General features: G+C 56.0%; 1 non-coding gene across 1 annotated transcript; it reads left to right on the top strand.

Annotated features, from left to right (window-relative positions):
* Positions 1-5,925: 5,925 nt before the first annotated feature.
* LOC118714973 lies at positions 5,926-6,029 on the top strand. Its single transcript, XR_004986726.1, has one exon. It is a non-coding gene; the product is annotated as a U6 spliceosomal RNA (small nuclear RNA).
* Positions 6,030-6,458: the final 429 nt, after the last annotated feature.

The raw sequence follows: 6,458 nt of genomic DNA, 5'->3' as shown, positions 1-6,458 counted from the left end.
CGCTCCCCGCCCGCCCGGGTGCCATGGCAACCACGCTTGTTTCGCCTCACACCCAGTGGGCGGCTCCCGGAAGTGCTGCGGTGGGAAAGGCGGGAAGCGGGCGTCGGGCTCGAGGAGGCCGGGGGCCCGCGTGCCTTCCAGCCTCCGCGAGATGCCGCGTTCAACACCCCAGCTTCCCGACCACGGGCCCTCCCGCAGTGACCCCCCAAATGGCTCAGAATCCCAGGAGGCTGGGAGGGGCCCGAGGCCAGCGCCCATCCGCCTGCCCTTCCTTGCCACCCCCATCCTCTCGCTCCCACTTCCTGACGCATCCACCCATCCCCGCATCATTCTGCTCTGGGAGAGGCAGTAGCCAGAGACGGTAGAGGAAGCTGAACATCCCGGGCGGGGTGGTGACTCGCAGAGAAAAAATGCGGAGGGTGAGACCTTGGGGGAAGTCTGACTAGCAGCAAGAGGTGACACCCTCAGGCCAAAGGGCTGGGAAATCAGAGATGGACGCGGCCGTGGAAGGACATGGGATGTGGGGGAGAAGAGATGCCGTCCTTACAGAGGCTGCATCTGTGGGAAGGGGGAGGGTCATGAGGAAGTTGGGGCACTCTGGCCCCGTGCGCTTGGAGGAAGAGGAAATTCCCCCTGTGGGGAGGAGGAGGAACGTGGGGCAACAGTGAAATCTTGTGGGAACTTTGGGGGAATTAAAAAACCCAAATACTTCCGCTTTCCTCTCAGGTCACCACCAGTTACTCCTACCTACCGGTTCCTGGCTGCCCCGTTAGGCTCATTTTCCTGCCATCATCCCATGCAGGCTAGTGGAACCCTGCATGGATGATGTCAGAGCTGTGGGGACCGATTGTTAGGTAACCGGAACAGGACACCAAAGTGCAGGAAGGGGTCCGGGAGGCTCCGGGCAGATCTGAAATGCCCTTGGGAAGCTCCTGTCCAAACTTCCGGCTCCTGGGAGATGTGGGAGCCTGGAGGGCCGGGTGCCTGTATCCGGGAAGAAAGCAGACCGACTGTCAGGCTAAGAGGACAGAGGGAGGAACTCTGAGAATAAACACTTTCAGGGGAGCTGGGCCAAGGGGAGTCAGAGGGGGCAAGATAGGAGGTTGGTCTCCCACCCTTAGGGGGTCAGGCCTCAGTGTCTTCTGAGAGAATAAGGAATGTTAAATTCCCCTATTTCTCTCTCGGCATTGGGGAGCCCGGCCCGTACGCTTAGGCCCCTGATTTACCCCTTTCATTTGGACTTCATTAGCATCTGTTCATCAGTCACACAGGAAAGCATGTGAAAAGGCATCCGGAGGCTTTTTTGAGCATTCTCCTCTAAAGCGACTATGGGAGCCCCGGGCAGGCGGTCTGTCTCTGAGGCGGGGTGCCAGCTGTGACAGGAGCCTCCGGCGGCCCGGCCAGACTCCCTGGGTCAGCCTCCGAGCCAGAGGGCTTGGCACGCACAGGGGTCCGCCCCGGAGATGCAGCTTCTGGGCTGTTCCAGGGAAGGGCCCGGGGCTGGGACCCTGAAAGGAGCGGTTGTCCAGTGGCCTGAATGCGGTTTTGAGGACCCGGGTCCCCGCACACTCCCACTGACCCCCCAAGCATCTGTCCCCAGAGCCTGTGTGCCGGGAAGGCCCAGCCTATGAAACTGGAAACAAAATGTTCCCGGTTATTTATAAACGGAGCCCGGCCCCTGTGGCTCGGGGATGGCCGCTGGTTTTCTCCAAGGAGCGCAAAGGGCCGGGAGAGGGGCTCCGTCCCCCGCAGATGTCCGCTTCCCGGGGCTGGAGATCCGCGGCCCCCTCTGTGGGACTGCGGCTGGGAACGGCTCTCTCCTTGCTTCCCGAGGAAGGTAGTTTCTGCCAACGAGAAAGTTCTGTGGACCCCGAATGAACCCTTTCACTTTTGGTTTCTCCCTTTCACTTTCTGTCTGTGCTCGGACCCGGGGAGAAAGATTGAGGAAGGTTTCAGATGTTTCCTTTATCTCAGAAATGATGTCCATCCCTCACTCCCAGTGTGTGTGTGTGTGTGTGTGTGTGTGTGTCTATGTCTATGTGTCTGTGTCTGTGTGTGTGTGTGTGTGTGTGTGTGTGTGTTTCAAATTCACAAGCACACACCTGCAAAGCCCACGCTCCTCAGAGACGGGCTCAGGGGCAGAAAGGGGCACCTGCTTTCTCTCCGGGTGGTTTGCTCCGTCCCAGGTGGCCTGGTCTAGAGAAGTGTCTAAAGGTCTCTAAAAACAACCTAAAAAAAAAAAAAAAAGAACAAAAAATGGGTTGTTTTTTCTCCAAATATGGCAGAAGAATCGGGCTGGGGGAAGCCAAGCGCACACAGGTTTGTCCCCGGTGAGAAGTGGCTTCTTCCCCGGAGGAAGTGTGCACACAGCGCAGCCTCTGGTGCCGCCGCCATGAGAGTGATTTGGCCGACAGATCCGTTTTGCCAAAGCAAGGTGGTGAACTGGAGAGGCCGGCTGCTCCCCGCCAGGGTCTCCAGCGCCGCCCAAAGGGCGCCCACAGCCCCCAGGCCTCTCTCCTAACGAGGCCAAGCCGAGCTCGGGGCCCGGAGTGAGGGCTCCCCACGCCTCAGAGGGTCCAGCAGCCGGGACGGCCGGCTTGGGGGTGACCATGTTCGGCTGCTCGGGGTCTCTGCTTCCAGACTCCAGGAGCAGAGCCCGAGGCCGCCTGCAGTCACCAGGCTGAGCGAGCAGCTGGGCCTCTGGAATGCAAACACTGTGCTCTGGCCACACTCAGACCATCTGCAATCGCAAGGGCGGGCGGCCTGGAGGCCCAGCGGGGAGAGGGTGTCAGAGCGTCTTTCTCACGAGGCAGCAGCCCCTGCCCTGTGGCCCTGAGCCTCCCCAGGATACAGTGCTTTCCTGAGCTGAGCTGTGGAGGCCTCCGAACACTTTTAATACAAACTATGGTGGGCCGAAACCGGTTTGGCTCAGTGGATAGAGTATCAGCCTGCGGACTGAGGCGTCCCGGGTTCAATTCCCGTCAAGGGCATGTACCTTGGTTTCGGGCACATCCCCAGAAGGGGGTGTGCAGGAGGCAGCTGGTCGATGTTTCTCATCGATGTTTCTAACTCTCTATCCCTCTCCCTTCCTCTCTGTAAAAAAATCAATAAAATATATTTAAAAAAAGACAAAACTATGGTGGGCTGGAGGTGCCACCCACGGCCGGGCTTCCACCCTCTCCCCCACCGGTGACTTGAGCCCTTGGCCAACGGCTCCATCTCGCAGGAGCTGCGGGCAGAACTGAGCGGAGCGCAGGCTGTGGAACACGAGGTTTGGGACTCCGCGGGGAGTGATCGGTCACTGCACACGAGAACTCTGCCTCGCAGTTACTACCAGGGATCCCTGGCCGGGGTCGTGGGGCCCCCTTTCTCTACACGGATGGAAATGGGGGGTGACGCCCTGATGTCGCTCCTTTCAGCAGCCTGCACGTGAGGTGCAGGAGTGTTGCTAAAAACCTGGTCTTAGCCCTTCCTGTGCCAGCACAGCCGCGTGCCCTCCTCACCTCCTCTCCAGGCACGTTCTCCTCTCCCCACCATGGCCTCTCCCTCTCCACCGCCTCTCCCTCTCCACCGCCTCTCCTCACCACGGCCTCTGCCCCCTCCACCCCCACGGCTGGAAAACAGCCTGAGCCTCACAGCAGACCTCACAGGTTGGGGGCTACAGAGTCACTCTGTCCTGAATCATGTCATACTAAACCACCAGGGCACAGATCCCGGCTTATCCTTTATTATTATTATTAATATGATTTTATTGATTTCATAGAAAGGAAGGAAGAAGGAGAGAGAGAGGCATCAATCAAAAGAGAGAATCAGCCGGGACCGGTTTGGCTCAGTGGATAGAGCTTCAGCCTGCAGACTGAAAGGTTCGATTCCTGTCAAGGGCATGTACCTTGGTTGCGGGCACATCCCCAATGGGGGGTGTGCAGGAGGCAGCTGGTTGATGTTTCTCTCTCATCGACGTTTCTGACTCTCTGTCCCTCTCAATTCCTCTCTGTGTAAAATCAATAAAATATATTTTTTTTAAAAAGAATTGTTTAAAAAAGAGAGAGAGAGAGAGAATCATTGATCGGCTCCTCCTGCATGCCTTCCACTGCATGTGCCCAGACCAGGAATTGAACCCTGATCTCCAGATTGGTGCTCAACCATTGAGCCACATTGGCCAGGCACCAGCTCCTTTTTAATGAGTCCATCCTCTTGCCTCTGGCCACCCCTCAACTCCACCCCTTAATGAGGGGTCATTGTGTCCAAAGCCACCCACCAGTCCCCTCCACTGACCTAACAACTCCCTCCTCCTCCTCCCATATCAGTCTCCACACAGGCCACTCTGAGCTGGTGGTCCATAGCGCTGCCCAGCCGGTCAGTCTCTCCTCCTCCTGGCCCAGCGGGAACATGCTCTGACCTTTGTCTCCTCCTTCTGCCCTTAAGTGCAGGCCATGGGGGTGGGTCACCTGAAAAGGAGCTGGATGCAGAGGAAATGAGGGCCCCTCCGGGTTCTCTCCCAGACGTACCTGTTCCGGCTTCTTCCAGGGCAGGAATGCAGCGAGGCCCTCTGGGAGCTGGGGCCAAGCCCCCATCTCCTGCTCATCAGCGTGGCCTCCTGCCTTGGTTCCACGAACTCGTTCTGAGACACTCTCTCACACTTGGTCATTGTGGACAGAATTCCAAGATGGCCCCGAGATTCCCCACACTGCCGTGCACACCTGGAATAATGCATGGGGTGGCCAATATGGTGGGCTCCCTCACGTGACCGCTCATGTGTGATGGCACAGTTGACTTTAGATCACGGATTAGCCAAGTGGCCTGACCTTATCACATGAACTCTAAATGCAAGGCTTACTCCGCTGGCGTCAGACGTCAGAGGTTAAAAGCAAAAGAGTCAGCCGCCCTTGTTGACTTGAAGAGCGAGGGGCCGCACGAAAGGAATGTATGTGGCCTCTGGGAGCTGAGCACAGCCCCCGGCTGTGAGAATGGACAAGTCATCTTTTCTGTCAAAGAACAGTGTAGGCAGCCGCCATGTTGGCCACATGGCCTGCAGCTCCCCTGGGGGCCGCCATTTTGAAACAGCAAAGGCCAGCCCCTTCCTTTCAATTAGCCAATCGGGAAAGACTGTGCACCTGAGCTGCAATCAAGAACAAAGGACAGGTCACGTGCATAAGGGATTATAATCCCAAGCAGCCCACCTGCTGGGTGTGCACACCCTTCTATGTAGAAGTAAGTATGTTTGCCTTGCTGACTGGCTCCCGAGTGTTTTGTATTCTATCAGAACCCCTGACTATTTCTAACACGGCAGACCGCCAGCAAGGAAATGGGGACGTTAGTCCTACAACTGCAAGGACCTGAATTCTGCCGATCCTGGCCAACCATCAACAGAAGCAAGTGTGGAGGCAGATTGCTCAGAGTCCCTAAAGGTGAGCGGAGCCAGGTCAACGTGTGATCTCCACATTCCAGACTCCGGACTCCTGACCTTCAGGTCCTCAGGCTGATAAAGTGGCTGTTGTGGTACAAGTATCCCGCCGAGTTCTGAAAGCTCACAGCACGTCACTGCCCTTATGCGAAAGCCCTCCATCAGTGCCTGTTTCTGCTCACCGGAAGAAACCCAAAGAGGGTTTTCACTTCTGGGAAAAAGCGTTGTGTGTGGTTAGCCGCGAGTTCTTGCAGAGCAGCGGTAAGTCTGGTGCTGCTTTTGGTGTGCGTTAGTGGTTTTTTAGGAGTGATGCGTTAGTTGGTAGACCTGGAAGTTCATTTTTTTTGGTCTGGGACTACTCAAAAAAAATTTCACATAAATTCATGGTTATTGCAAAACAAGATGAATGGTGACTGCTTCTTCGCTGTGCACCATTTCAGCTTGGGACAGGTTTCACAGGCCGGGCCAGAGGGACGCAGCTGGTTGGGCATTGTCCGGTGCACCTAAAAGTTGCCAGTTCAGTACTCGCTTTGGCAGCACATATACTAAAAAACTGGAACAGAGAAGATTAGCATGGCCCCTGCGCAAAGATGACACGCAAATTCGTGAAGCGTTCCATAAAAAAAAAAAAAGGTGCCAGTTCACTTCCCAGTTGGGACACATACCTTCAGCGGTACGGAAGGCAACTGATCGAGTTTCTCTCTCACATCAATGTCTCTGTCTGTCTCTCCTCCTTCCTCTCCCGAAGTATGTTCTGGGGTGAGGATTAAAACAAAAAGGTTTCACAGGAACACTCCACTTCCCAATGGGGGTGGGGAGAGGAGCCCTGTAGTTTGTTGCACAGCAATGAGCGGTTACCACGGCGACGGATTTGTCCTTTTGTTAATCAACAATCTACTTGATTGCCAACACCTGGAAGCCACTCAACAGGCAACAACAGAAAAGGGAAGGAAACTAAAGTGATCATGGAGTACTGATAACTGGGAAAGCAGATTTCAGAACTGAGTACAATGTGACCCGGCTTCACACACACACACACACACACACACACACA

This window comes from Pipistrellus kuhlii, unplaced genomic scaffold (assembly GCF_014108245.1).
Source record: "Pipistrellus kuhlii isolate mPipKuh1 unplaced genomic scaffold, mPipKuh1.p scaffold_m20_p_109, whole genome shotgun sequence".
Taxonomy (NCBI): Eukaryota; Metazoa; Chordata; class Mammalia; order Chiroptera; family Vespertilionidae; genus Pipistrellus; species Pipistrellus kuhlii.
The sequence above is the reverse complement of the archived record's forward strand: the minus strand, read 5'-3'. Positions and strand labels throughout refer to the sequence as shown.